The following is a 15,939-nucleotide window of genomic DNA, read 5'->3' on the forward strand; positions in this document are numbered from 1 at the left end:
AAACGGTAAAAAAAGAACGAGCCTACCTTTACCTTACCTTTTACCCTTATCCCATACAAATTTCGCGATTACAGGGTAATTACTGGGGTAAAAAACATAGAATGTTGTTTAACGATACATGCTAGTTAGAGCGCTTTATTCATTTTTCGATGTAAAGCTTTCGTGACTGCAGGGATTCATCTTATTGGTTCTTTCGGTAAAGTCACGTAGAATGTAAATAATAAAATAATTAAAATTAAACATTATAAAATAATTCTCACGACGTTTCGTCCACAACGCAAGCAGCCGTCCTCAGGTGAAGACCAGGTCTGTCGGGGAGACAGCGTCTGAATGAAACAGCACCATGCTTGGAGCGTATATTTAATCTGGGTTGGAAGGGGGGGATAGGGCGCCTTGACAAAATAATTTGCATATCAAGAGGAATTTAGCATATTTATGGGAAATGCAGGTATGTGATTAGTACTACTTATGCCCGTGCATTATGCAGGATTAGCAGCATCAAAGGGAGGGGATATGGGAAATGCAGGTATGTGATTAGTACTACTTATGCCCGTGCATTATGCAGGATTAGCAGCATCAAAGGGAGGGGATATGGGAAATGCAGGTATGTGATTAGTACTACTTATGCCCGTGCATTATGCAGGATTAGCAGCATCAAAAGGAGGGGATAGGGGTAGCATTAATAAAGGGAGGGAGTGTTAATAGTATGTAGCTGCATTAACTAAAACCACCACGTAAACAACTAAAGTATAAACTACATAGTATCATCTATACTAAATATACTCTACAATAAGCTGAGTTGCTAACAGTAAGTAATACATTACAATTCTACGTCGTAAAAAATATAATATGCTTCCATCTAAACTTTATTCTCTTACATCACACACGTCTACACCGTACTATATACTGCCATAGACAAACCCAACATTAAATTATATACTGTATTGCTATAAACCACACAAACTCCACTCTACATCCTGGCACCAGACAAACTCCACTCAACATCCTGGCACCAGACAAACTCCACTCTACATCCTGGCACCAGACAAACTCCACTCTACATCCTGGCACCAGACAAACTCCACTCTACATCCTGGCACCAGACAAACTCCACTCTACATCCTGGCACCAGACAAACTCCACTCTACATCCTGGCACCAGACAAACTCCACTCTACATCCTGGCACCAGACAAACTCCACTCTACATCCTGGCACCAGACAAACTCCACTCTACATCCTGGCACCAGACAGAATCAATGCAGAATCTACAAGCAGCGAGTGAACGTGGAACATTTACAGTCCGACAAGGTGCACACCACAGCTGAATATATATATAAAAAACGTACAATTCAACAGAATGTAACAATACAAATAAAGTAGAACCACATCTCAAGACACGATTCAAAAGATAATGTGAAGTAAGATATTGTAACAAGTATAACCCGTAAAAACAACGTTTTTCACTATAAATCCTTTATATGCGTGGCGGCTAGAGTCCTCTCGTCCTCTGGCTTGAGATGGCTGCTGCCACCTATGGGTCAGATGATTGTCTGCCAGTATTAAGCAATTGGTAATTAAATATTTAATTTGTTTTCCCTAAACAGTGTAAAATTTTGGAGAAAAAAAATTCACGAACATTGTCTCGCACAACGAGTCTGTGTGCATAATATCAGCTCGATTGGATCACGGCAAGTGGGTTAAAAAAACGACCGAAAGATTTGCACGGTCGTAAGCAAGCAAGCAAGCAAGCACGCAAGCACGCAAGCACGCAAGCAAGCAAGCAAGCGAACTTAATATAAAGGATTTAAAAATGAAAATATCCCTTTGGGACTCCAGGCCAGGGGGAGGCGGGGATAGGCGACGTTATGGAGTCAAGGTGAGGGATGAAGACGCAATGTAGAGAGAGACGCTCGGTCGCAGGCAGAGGAAAAGAGGCAAGTCTTGAGCCTGGACTTGAACAGGGGAAGAAAATGGAATGTTAGACGGCAGAGAGGGAAGTCCAGACGATGAGACATTTGTCATGCTTATGCTTATTCATTAATTGCATCTTTAGCCAGTGAATGACTACTTGGTTAGTGTCACTAACTGCCCAATGTGTAGCCTCTAACAAATACTTACCATCGATTCATTTCCTTTCTTACTCATAACGAGTGATTGTGCACGGAATTAAATCAAACAAAGTCTGGCAGGTTGCGCATATCTTTAATCTCTGCTTATTTTAAACGAAGTGTGTTTGCTTGTGGGTGTGAGCAAGTCTAATAATATGAATATAACATCCTACCGCACACATCCTTGTTCAACGGACGCACATCCTGGGTGACTTAAGCCGTTAACCGCTTCCTGATGACGCTGTAATCGTTTCACGTTTCCCAAATCTGGTCGGGTGGTGCAATGGTTCGGACACACAGCTCGAAAGCCCGATTTGGAATCGACTCAGCCCCCTTCATCCCACTGGGCTCGATAGTTCAAGGGCCACTCCGTGGGACGTAAATTACACTTGGACCTTTGGAGAGACCGGCCCCTAACCATTGGAATGTGGAATTTCCACCACTGGCTCAAAGCTATGAAAATAAAATGTGCAGCGCCCCAAAACGAAATTTGAATTTAGTGACATTGACTCTTTTTTTCTTACCGTTCATCTCGTGAGTTACACAATTAAAGTGCTTTGTTTATTGTCGCTGTATTACAGTCCTACAGTATTTTTAAGTCGCAGTTACCCATGTCTGTACTGTAATTATTTACAACACTTGTGGAACCCATTGCAAGAAGAAGTGTACTGCTAAGTTACGTTTTCGTGGTAATAACAAACATGGCCAATTAGTGAGCCTCGTCTAATAATAACAACGTATATTTACTGGAAACCCACAGCCTAATAATAATTATGAATAATAATACATCTGAATTAATAATATTATTGTTCAGCTGTGGGTTTCCAGTAAATATACTTTGTTATTCCACCAGCGTTGTAAATAATTACAGTAAAGCCGTGGATAATAATTGTATTATTAAAAACACACAATATGTTTGGCCAATTTATTTTTGAGTATTTATACGTGTTGAGAAAGTCGGTGCCAGGAGAAACCCCGCAATACAGAAGGGAAAAACCTCAAACCCCTGTTTGAAGAGGGCACCCAAATCTACTTGCTGTCCCGCTTTCTAAACACATCCCTTGTTCATGCCCGTGGGTTTCTCACGCATGTCACGGTTCTAATGTTTCACGCACCATCACCTGCGCCAGTTTACAGGCGTGCACGTCCACCACACCCCGGACATTGCGTATTCACGACCCCAACGATGCCCCCGAATGTTTATGGTTGGTCAAATATGACAACGGCTCGAGGCCCCGGTGGACCACCACACTGACCACAAAAATTTGTACTTTTCAATTACAACATCAATTAAAACCCTCCTGCACGGAGGCCGCACCCTGGGAAAAAACGCAGCGTGGGCGTCGTGGAAACTAGCGACGCTAAATGTTTGTGGATATGACAAGCAAGACAATTTGCTTCTCCATTTAGCAAACGCTTAAGCGCAGGGCCACATGGAATGCTGCGGCTGCTCCTGTGGGAACTGGCCCCACATAAAAACATATTCAACCGTACCAGCGAAAATACAGCTGTATTACAACATTCATCAGTTATTTTACTCTGGCCCCGCTGCCAACTGGTTTCATTTTTACTTATAATGTTTTAAATGGTAATGAGAATACACGTCCTACTAAAACTCCCAACTTTGTGTTTCTTGGAAGCACCAAATCATTGGGTAAAACATGAACAGTGCACAGCGTCAGAAGAATGCGACGTTTAACGTGAAGTGAAAAGTGACAAAAATAAATGTCTTCGCTGAATACATAAAGTTAATGAGACGTGCAAAACAGCTGCTGATGAGCACACATCTAGCTAAACAGTTGATTATTGAGCCTTTAAGGCCCAATAAAGTACAACAGCAGAAGTTTATATTCCACAGCAAAACATCTTCCTTCTGCTTTTTCTGGCCTCGCTTTGAAGTATGTTTAAACATTTAAACATTTTAAACTGGCAAACCGAGTTCCATATATGTACGTGAATATCCTCGTGAAATATAACTGAAATTTGTGATGCTCATATTGTCAGCGGGATGATGATTTGTACATTAACAATTACGTTAGAAATGTGCCTCTGTGTCCAGAGTACTTGACCCTCAATAGGAAAAGTCTACAAGTTCAAATCCTGGATGGGGTCAACTCAGTTTATCATCTCTCCAGTGTTAATAAAATTCAGACCACTCTGTGGTTATTCAGCAGTAGTCATCCCTCTGGGGACTGGTCTCCGCCAAGGGAATATTACATTTCCACCACTGTGGAGTTACTTGTGCCATGTTCCATTACGGAATTGTTTCTCTCTAGCGGTCACTACTCGTGTCGTGTGCCGTGATTTACGAGTTGTTTTTCCAGCAACTTCCTGATTATAACTGTGATTGTTCAGTCATGCCATTTTGGCATTGATTTTGCTAATAATCCAGTGGTTATAGCCATTGAAGTGCCTTGTTATAATGGTCAAATATATGATGTACATTCATGATTTTAAGGATTGTAAGTATGTGTATATATTAAAATTATACCACGCATTCACTGATTACTTTTTGGCCACCGGTGGAAAGCCCACCGCCGCATGGCAGAGGTAAGTCTCCCCTTAAAAGAACACATGGAAACATCCCACAAATTGTTACAAATGTTTATCAACACCAGGGATGGGACAGGCTCAGTCAAAACGACCCTCCCCCACCCCCGCAGGTATCAAACCAACATCCGACTGATTGCGCAACCTTTCAACTTATCTGGTCCGAGAATAATATGGGTCGGTTCGACCTCTAACTCGGGGTTGAACTTTCAACCTTCTAACTGTAATTTGCTCCGCCCCACAGCACTTTCCAGCTGAATATACTGTACACACTAACCACCCCATGGCCTCTTGAGGCACTTGTGCATTTAAACATCAAAAATATATGCGCAATACAATTTGGAAAATGTAACGCAGCTCTCCGTAGGGAACAGGCTTAGCTGCACGAGGAGAACCGCCTGCATTGACACGCAAGAACTGGTTCCCAGAATGCATTTCCAGAACATTTAAAACTCGTCAATATTACATTAGTTTGGATGCTACTGTGGCTTAATGGTTAGCACACCGTACTTGCAATCCAGAGGTCGCCTCGAGATCTCCTGGTTTGGCATTTGAAACAATGGGCAGGATTCTTAACCCCCCCCCCCCCTGCACCCGTCAAGCTGTCCACCCAGCACTATGAATGGGTAGAAGACAGATAGCTTTTCAAAGACGTCTGACCAGCACGGACGAGTTGGTAAAATGTACCTCTAGAGGGCCTCTCTAGGGCTCCCTCTTGTTGAGCAACCTCCACCTGCAGTGACACAAGCCAAGAATTGCAGAGCTGTATCTTTACCTTCACATTAATTTAATTACGGCGTTTTGATATATTAACTCAGATTACTATATTTATACGGCCAATTCATGGTTCATGTGCTGCCTAATATCTGCAAAGCAATACATTTTCTTTGAATAATGAAGTTTATTTTCACTTTGGCAAAATATTTAAACACAAACCTTTTGTCAAAGTGACTATTGTTTCATTATTGCAACTATTGTTTCACAATCTCCCATTAGAAATCCATACCTCCTTGCCTTTGCTTTGCCCTCCTCTGCCCATGTATAAGAAGCATGATCTCAAACCATAGACGATTACGTAACTTCAAGTGAATAAGGCCCTTTTTGTTTACTATGCCAGGGCAGCGTTTTCACCATGTGCTGCGACAATGCTGCCAACACAGTCATAGATATTTTTCTTGAAAATTAAACAAATGAATTATTGTTCTTTTCTACGACAATGTTGGTTTAATAATATGAAAAAAAACTATTTGATAAAATACTTCAATAGCAATTTAACAAAACCTTTTGGAGCACCTCAAGAGACAATTTAGGAAACACTAACATGGTTTTTGCACCACATTTTAAAACTCCAAGATCTGTTTTACAGAAGGGTGAATATATAAAGACGAGAGTACCAAGCCAATCCATCAACAGTGAACTGAGCTTATCCTGAGTTAAATCCACAGGAAGCGCGTCCAATCCAGGTAGCGAGTGATGGTTCCGGGAGATGGACAGGCAGAGAGTAATCGGAACCGTTTGCAATGAAAACATTGCCATTTCCCTGCGCCATGAACAGCTGTGACCAAAGACCAACATTGATTTTGTCACTGGTTATCCACTAACTTTATTTAAGGACGTGACATATAAATAATAAATACCAAAATCAATGTCAAACTTGACCACGTTGGAACCTGAAAACAAAAAGTGCCTTTCATCAATAGCCACGGTCCAATTCCCAAGCTACTGCCGCCCCTCGGGGAGCCTGCGCTGTAACAATCCAGCCAGCACCGATCTCATCGCTCCGTCTCCTTGCTTGACGGGCTCTTCAAAATTGCCTCCATGCATGCATACGTACACACACCTACATGCTGATAATTATGCGCGTAACAATTCACGATTCAACTCTATCCTCGTGCTCATTACACACGCATTCAATAATTAAATTGAGAAATCAACTGTTTAAAATGTGTGAAAATTACGTACCAATTGAAATGTAAACGAGACATTAAAAACGAGGAAATACATTCTTAAATTCAATCATGACAATTCATCAAAATTGTCAGGGGAGAGAGGGCGGGAAACATCCCTCCACACCTGTTAGCAACACGACATGCATCTTGTCGTCATGTGTGGAGATTTATTAAACAGTACATTTTTCATTCGCTCATGATGGCCATGCTCATTTTGGCTCGTGCTTATATCCACAGTTCAATAAATAATGGGCATTGCCTTCTTTTTCGAAGCATTTCAGGCACAAGGATGATTTAAGAGGCTAATTCAGTGTACAGTATTTTAAGCTATGTGAAAGCTCATTGTGATAAACAGGGCCTAATTCATGCGCTTTCCGGCCAAATATTTGAAAGAAACCAGCCAAATCACCAATCGTTTCTGCCAATTTGCCCTTTTTTCTGCTGAACGTTGGCAGAAGTGAGTTTCAGCCAATGCACACACGAGGCTCATTATTTTACAAGCAACACTGGGTGGCTGCAATAGGAGACGCCGATTCCAGCCAGTTGGTATCGACCAGAATCACGGTTGGAACATATGGCCATTGCACTCACCACTAATGCCCAGTGCTTTGGCTTGGCTCAGTTCCACTCAAATCCCAATGTCACATTCATGCAAGAAGGGAGTCTGGCAGGGTATGGTATTTTACCTAAGCCATGGGATATAAAGATCTTCCTTCCGTGACAGAATCCCTGTTAGAATTACTGCAGGAATCAATGCAAAATGAAATCGTAGGAATGAAATCTTATTCCTTCAGGAATTGTCCAGCATTAGCAGTAACCTGCTTAAAAGCATAAATTGGGGCATGCATGACCCATTTTTTGGCCACGGGTGAATTGAGTTGGATGAAGAAAAGGAAATAATGACCAATCACAGCCTCTGTTGTTGCTGCCTACCACGGTTCCAATGAGTCATCCATCCATAAACCCCAGTTGACACGCTCCACCCACAGACAACATATGCACGGCTGCTAAATATCGAGAGAGCACACTGATGCAAGACTCGCCTTTCACCTGTTCAAAAAACCTGAAAGAAAAATATCTCAATACCAGCATTCACACAAAAACATTGAGCTTAGAGAATACAAATCCTATTAACTTTTGTTGACAGTATATGCGATGTCTCCAACTTGTGTTAGTTCTTCGATCCATAGTTAATTTTTTCTGTCTCTGTGTAATTTCAAGCATGCAGCACTTTTTAGAGTTTCCTAATATGTATTTGTCAATGGCCATGTTTCCCGTTCATGTATGCCACAGCAGTCATGGGCACTGGTTAAACACCCACTCTCTCTTGTGGTATATTGATTTGTTGCTTTAAACTATCAACTTCAGTTATCCACAATAACTTCAATCTGCAGTTGCCTGCCTCCATTTCATATTTTTGACCACAGTCCACATTCCATTAAGTAATTCCATGCTCTAATCTCTCTCTGAGAGATAAATTACGGTTTGCGTTCCGCTCATATTTACGTGAAGCCCAACTTTGCAACCTTTATTTCGTTTCTAAAATCATCTAGCGGGGACGCGGCCCAGCGGGAGCGCATCCGCCGCTTGCCGCAGGGGATTCACGGTTAGAATCCGGGAACCCGGCTGGCCGCCCCCATTTAATACTGTGGCGTATTCAGCGTCATAATACTACGTGCCGTCTGCTTCACAGTGGATGTTAAAGATCCGAGTGACCTCATTCACACGATTAGGCCATTTCGCTTGAGCATTATGGATCCGAATTTGAAAAGCTGCCCTCAAATGACTCAATAAGAACTGTACGTGGCCACAATCCCCCCCCCCCCCCCCCCAACTGCAACAACCTTTCCTGGGTAAGCAAGCAAATATAGCGAGAATAATTTCCTGTAATTAATGTCCATTGGTTGTTATGACTATGTAATCAGCATATATTTGTTATCGCGGGGGGGGGGGGGGGGTAGCAGCAGGTGTGTGCCCCTCCGCTCTAAGTAATTCATCATCATTGAAACCCAACATGATTTCCACTCGTGCACCTACAGACGTATAACTACTGTGATGCATTACGCACAAATAACTGTGCGGCTGATAAAAGACAGCTGTGTAGTAATAATAATGAAACAAATGGCAACGTTTGAAAAATGCAGAAGCAGCTGCCTTGTGTAAGTCACCGGCCGGTTAGCCAGTGCGCAGATGGCAGATCGCAGTGAGTAATGCTGCGCAGTGATTCCAAGTAATCCCCATTGCTACTGCCGGCACATTGCTGCAGTGTGGGTCCCGGTGTCATGGGAGTCCTCCGAAGCACATCTGCCACTATTCTCCTGCCCAGTTGCCCTGACTCTTCGGTAGCTAAGCGACGAGTTAAGGGTCAGGTGCGCCACAGAACCACCCGTCACATTTTCTCTTTTTAAAAGAACGCGATCGTGAGTAAATGTCATTTGTAAATAAATGCCCTATTATGCTCTAAGAAACGCTCATTGTGTGTGCGTGCGCCTGTGCGTGTGTGCTTATGCGAGTGTGTGTATTTCGTGAAATGGTTCGAATGTTACAAATAAAAAATGCAGTAGCATCCGAACACTGGCAGCTTTAAAAAAAATAGTGTATTTTTCTCTAATTTAGTCTCTCAAATATTATGGAATTTTTGGTAGTTAAAGCCATAACCACTTACAAATGGACACATCTCAAGAGCCCATTCTAGAGCTTGAAGTTGGACTTTTGGAAGGTCACCGATGGTAAAGGCCTGTGATGTCCTATCTGGTCACTTACAATTTGAAGTGTGATTCCGTTCTTACGTAACTAGGGCGTCAACCACATGGTAAGTTGCGTGTGGCTTCTAGGAATATTCATCTTTTGCGTAGCACATAGGAACATATGGTCCACAGTATACTTTACACTCTGTATAGCCCATGGGCTTAAATATGGTACCATGATGGGCAGGCTTCAACTGGGGCCACTGATGTAAAAGCCATCCACATTTAATCATCATCATGTTATCAGACTGCTAAGGATATTGTCTGCATATTCTGCCCCGCGAGCAACATGGTATGGGGCAGGCCTTCATCCAGCAGTAGATTGACAATGTGCTAAACATCATTATTTACTTATTACTTCTCTCAATCGGTATCACTCTCTCAAGTCTTCGAAAACACCGCATATCAAAAACATTGACTGTTTCTGCCAACATTTCTTTATTGGCCTTGATAATGATCCCCAAATTGCGACTGAAAAATGCTGTCATATAATAGCTGCAGCTTTAATGAGACAGAAAAACTGCAGATCTATTTTCCTAATTGTTTCCATATCCTTTACTCTTTTCCTTGCCGTTCTCAGCAGTGTATATACAGTTAGTCTTCGACCCCAACTATTTTTGTTTCTTAAGCACGACTGAAACCACAGTGTATGGACTTCTTGAGCACCATACATAGCCAGCCGTGTTAATCAGAGGTGGCCACACCTCAATGACACGTCTACCGCTCTATTAACTTTATTCACTTAAATTAAGGATGCAACGCACAGCCTTGCGAAGTAGTGCACGGGAGAAGAGAACATGTAGGCTTTCGCGATCAATATCAATCATATTAGAGGTTTTTTTGGGTTAAATCGCGTAAATATAAGAAAATGTGATAGCCTCACCACAGTTCGTGAAAGGGAACCAAAGCCCGAAGTGTTAGATTTAACAAAAGAGTTTGGCTCAGTTAATTTTTCAGCAGATTCAGCAAAATAAAACACGGTTTGAGTTAGCATTATAAGATAAGTAACAAAAGCAATGTTGTTTTTAGCCTTCCATTATACAATTCAGTAGCAACTGTATTCTCTTGCTAGATAAGTGGGTGCTTCTTAGCATTATTATATTTCATCTGATTAAGGCTCAGATCTGCAATCCACCGACCTAAGGGTCAATTTCTGGTAGGTATGACTAAAGTGCTCTCGTTTTCTTGAGCAGATGAATGTATAGTTTTCCGTTACCTTTTTACCCCTCACAATTTGGGCTGTTGAATAAAGTGAAAAATCACTCGAGTCGTTTATTTGTGCTGGCATGACGTTCTGTGCCTGAAATCTGTCTTCATGGACAAAACCCGACTTTACTTTACGAGCATGTAACCACGGTCGCATTCACAGGCTCGTAAAATCATGGAGGCAGCTATTTCCATAAGATCTGAAATGCCATTAGAGAAAACCTTTTTAAAAATCCAAAGAAAATATGTGTTTCCTCGTGAGATCACAAATGCGGACATGGCAGTGGTTGCTAGGGATTGCGTAATCACTCCCATTGCACCAGCCAATCAGCTGCCAGGAAGACAACCCATGCAACATGGCCACCATAAAGTCACAAATGCAACGCGGCCAGCATGACATCATCGCTTTGGGCTCTTTGGCCAGTCTGTGGTGTTTATGTTCGTCATGTTTATTTTATGCATTCGTCATGTTACTTACATTATTCATAATGTTATATTAATTAATTAAATCATAATGGTAAATTATTGTCAGTTGACCTTTACTTTAACAATTGTTCTACGAGTGGTCCTGACCACCCCTACATTCTCTCTTAACTTTACGTGGATTCATTGTCTTAAGTTATTTATGAAATTTGACCTATGACTATTCTTAGCTTAGGCAATGCTGCCAAACTAGTCTCAATGCGTTACCTGGTATATTTTATTTTACACAATGAATGCCTCTGTCTCTCCATTATATGTGTATGGACTGCAAAAGGAAGACTTTATGCAATGCGAGTTGTGAGTCACACTGAAAAAAATCTGTAAAAGACACACACTGTCCATTTGCGCTACAATGCACAAAATCTCGCCTTACACCACCAGTACTTAGGGGAGCAAGGACCGACACAATTTCAGCCATGAATTAGTGAACAATTAACTCCAATAGGAATCCCTCAACATGTGCTTAGCATCATCCACAACAAATAAACCAGTTTCATTTAGACAGCAGCAAGAGAAAAGCACACGCCTGTTACAGGAGGGTTTAACATTTTCCAGGGAAGGCTTATGCAATTTCCGAGTAATTTTCTAGTTTCTATGATGTATCCATGGCCCAAAACATTCTCAGTGATCTGCGTTTGCTGCCAAGCAATGTTGGCACAGCGTTACGAGATGTACATGAAGGGTGCACTTTGCCTGGGATTTGGCGTGTAATGGAGTCGTCCTCACCAATACACATCTCGCACTAAATAACGTCCCTGAGGTTTAATCGAGCTGTGTCCCCCTCCCACAGGCCCTCCCGTGACTTCATGCCGCGCTTATTCAGTTGAGTGTCAAAACACGTTTTTCTGGGACGGTGGGGGGGAAATTTGTGGAGAAATGTAAGAAATTAACATTTCTTTGTAACTGGCTAATTGCTTAATTAAAATGTTATTTTCATAGAGATATACAAGAAATCTAAGGTTGATGACACTGCAATTAATTCTCAGGGATATCTATTTCTGGAGTTTGTAAAACAAGCAGTGTGCGACAGCCGTACAACTTAAGTAGCTACGGTCTGCATGTCGTAGTGTTTATATAGCAGTGGACGTTAATGTGTATCATGAAGCGAAGATGAGTTTTAGTGTGTAATTAAGGATGTTGTTGTCGTGTTGGTGTCAAAGTGATGTAACTCTGTGATTGGTTAGGCCAGCTGGCCAATGGTTGAACGTAATCTGTTGGCTAAAGTGTCACCTGTACACAGGCACATTACGATGGTGGAGGGCACGACTCAGATTGGACTTGCGTCTTTCAGGAATAAAACAATTTTACCCGTAAAAACAAAGTTTTTCACTATAAATCCTTTATATGCGTGGCGGCTAGAGTCCTCTCGTCCTCTGGCTTGAGATAGCTGCCACCTATGGGTCAGATGATTGCCTGCCACCATTAAGCAATTGGTAATTAAATATAATTTATTTTTTCCTAAAGAGTGTAAAATTTTGGAAAACATTTTTCACGAAAATAAATTGTCACGCACAACGAGTCTGTGTGAAAAATGTCAGCTCGATTGGATCACGGGAAGTGGGTTAAAAAACGACCGAAAGATTTGCACGGTCGTAAGCGCGCAAAGCAAGCAAGCAAGGGAACTTAATATAAAGGATTTTTTAAAAATCGCGACGAAGGTGGGATTCGAACCCACGCGTGCAGAGCACAATGGATTAGCAGTCCATCGCCTTAACCACTCGGCCACCTCGTCTCACGCACTCACACACGTGAGCGAGCACATACAACCAGAACCAGGATGAAGACTTGCACGCACATACATACAAACAGCCCCCCCCCCCCCACATACACACAGTCATACCATTATTTTTTCCTAAAAAGTGTAAAATTTTGGAAAAAAATTTCACGAAAATAAATTATCACGCACAACGAGTCTGTGTGCAAAATGTCAGCTCGATTGGATCACGGGAAGTGGGTTAAAAAACGACCGAAAGATTTGCACGGTCGTAAGCGCGCAAGCAAGCAAGTGAACTTAATATAAGGAATTTAAAAAAAGAAGTCACGAAGCAAAAAGGGTGCGGGTTTTCTCAATTCCACCATAAGTTTAAACTCTTTTAAAAGCCGGTTAATATGAGAACATTCGTAGTGCGAGGGGCATTGCCTCTATCCCTGTTGGGATTCGTCATTTTTGTCAACCACAGCCTGCCATCCGCGAGTGGAAAAACAAATCGATAAATACCCGGATACTTCTCGCTCAATGGGTTCCCTCCCCCATTTGTGGATTGGAGCAAGTTTACCTGCTTATTTGTTCATATAATGTGACGTGGTAATTGGGATCCTAATTTTTCTGCCTCTGTATTTCAGTTAACCGGAGTATTGGTTGCCTCTTCAACCCTCTGTATATTGCTTATTAAAAGCAAAAGCAAGCCTTACGTGCTTGGTTAATCACAGTGGCTGGCACATTTTGGTGAGTGACTATAATTGTGATGAGCATTGTTATTTTATTTCACACTACTGCGACGTCATTGGCGATATATAATTAGCAATTTAATTAGAATTTGGCACTGTGTGCGACGATTATGAAAACATATATATAAATTGATCATTGTTACAGCATTGTCTTAATTTGGCCTCGTGTGAATGTGCACAAGCGCAATCGTTCCGGATATGTGCGTGCAATGCAATGCAAGCTGCATGTAACGTTTGTGCGAAATAGACATCGATTAATTCACTACAATTCACTATTATCCTCCCAATACCACACAAGTCAAAACTGTGCCCGTAAGAATCGGACATTTACAATTCATGTGCATAATGCACTCATGCAGATCATCATATATCACATGCACATTTCAGGCAAATGGAAGGAACAGAAATGTACAAACAAAGACCGAAACATTATCAAGTACACACAGAGAGTAAAAACGAGACAATACAGAATTGATTCTTCTCCTGTAACGACCCACGCTAGGGGATTCATTTCATGCCTAGTGATGAACACAATTACACTCTATTGGTTTTATAAGAGTCGAGTTGCACATGATTAATTTTACGAACATGATTAGGAGTGAAATAAGTACCTCTGCCGTGGTTTTAATTTACAAAAACATTCCCCCCAGTTACAAAGAGACTCGGCATCGCTCCCGTGAAATCAGTGGCACGCACAGGTGTGAAAAACACAATGTGACAACATCGGTGTGTATGAGCCCTTGGGATGGCATCAATGAAGCCAGTGAAGTGGATCCAAGGGCTGCCTTTGCAACAGCCGTCACACAAACACACCACGTGCCACGTGCAATCAGGGACCCCGGCACACGACAGGAGCCACGTGTCTCCCGGAGGAAGGGCGGAACACGCATTGAAACATTACTCAAATTCACTGTTGCAAATGGCACAAAAGCCTCGCTGGGCAAGACTTTCAATAGTGCACGGTGTTTTCTTGGAAATCTCATGCGATTACAAACGCAATTTTAACAGCTTACAATTTGGTTTGGTGTGGTAGTATTTAAAATACAAGCATGAATTGGCACAGGCCTTCATAAGATACTGTTCAAGAGTCAGTCTTACACTCCGAATATAAATTAATTGTAGTTTTTTGTGTGTGTAGGTTTCCATAAATAATGTCATTTGTGGATTATCAGATGGTCCCCCACATTAATTTGCTGGTACTGTGTGATGCTTTAGAGAAGGCTGCAATGCATGATTTGCGATGCATGCCTTTATTGCTGTCATGAAATAATTTATTCATAACTGACCCACTCCTTTTTCATCAAAAGTCTTGTGATGTGCAATCACAGAGATACGTTCAATCCAGGTGAATGCATACAACCCAAACGTATCGTATCAATAATTGCTCAAACATATTAACACCAACATAGGTCGCAGACATTTAAAATCTCTGCAATAAAGGGCATACAAGATTTCAAAGGCAAACGATACATGCGCTGTTAACCCAGTGAGTGACCTGAGTTTTTGATTTCTGGCCATGGCTAACAGCAGTGGTGAATGCAATCTGATCCAATCCTGGGTCTCTCCCCTTCACTAACTCTCACCAACCAGCGTGGTGAAGCATATTCAAACAGCCCGCCTTGATCGAACATGGGGATAGACCTTCATTCAGCAGAGGACTTACAAAAGGCTGTAAACTGCTATTAGTCATTGTATGTAACAATTCACGGACAATAAATCTGCATTGTAAATTAATTAGAGGTGATCACAATCACAGTTAAATCACATCATGCTCCATTCAAGCAGAAGCATTTGAAGTTAAACCTGAAATGACCCATCAGTAGAATCATAACCAATTATAGACATTAACAACCTTCAAACATTTGTCTCCGTATCTTTCAAAACTCTTTCCAATAATTGTAGATGGCACGTTAAAGAAATGACATTGTTTGTCATCAACAAATGTAACATAGTTTCATGGGAGAATTAATATACTATTTTACGTGAAAAAGAAAAAAAATACTCTGGGTATTCTTAGTTGATCCATCTTAATTCATCCACATCCTCCCCATGTCCACGGCGAGTGAAAGCAACACGTGCTACATTACTAAATCACTTTTCTAGGTCCCAAAGCACGGACCATACTTTCCAGCACCGTGCTAACTGCCAAGTAACAATTTCATATTTACAAACAACTCGAGTAACAGACAGGTTGGCAATTCAAGATAATTGCTGTGGGACATTTTCTGCAGTTGAATCAAGTTGCTTTTTAAATCCTTCATATTAAGTTCGCTTGCTTGCTTACGACCGTGCAAATCTTTCTGTCGTTATTTAACTCACTTCACCGTGATCCAATCGAGCTGACATTTTCCACACAGACTCGTTGTGCGTGACAATGTTCGTGAAAATTTTTGTTCCAAAATTTTACACTTTATAGGACAAAAATATTATATTTAATTACCAATTGC

At 41.6% G+C, this 15,939-nt stretch overlaps 1 protein-coding gene and 1 non-coding gene across 2 annotated transcripts in view; both read right to left on the reverse strand.

Annotated features, from left to right (window-relative positions):
• Positions 1-15,939, reverse strand: part of LOC133350659 (bone morphogenetic protein 1-like) — a 162,558-nt gene that overhangs the window by 52,987 nt on the left and 93,632 nt on the right. The gene's annotated exons all lie outside the window — the stretch shown is intronic.
• Positions 12,695-12,776, reverse strand: TRNAS-GCU (transfer RNA serine (anticodon GCU)). The gene has a single exon. It is a non-coding gene; the product is annotated as a tRNA-Ser (tRNA).

The sequence above is a fragment of the Lethenteron reissneri genome, chromosome 34 (assembly GCF_015708825.2).
Source record: "Lethenteron reissneri isolate LAM-NWPU_2019-01 chromosome 34, ASM1570882v1, whole genome shotgun sequence".
Lineage (NCBI taxonomy): Eukaryota > Metazoa > Chordata > Hyperoartia > Petromyzontiformes > Petromyzontidae > Lethenteron > Lethenteron reissneri.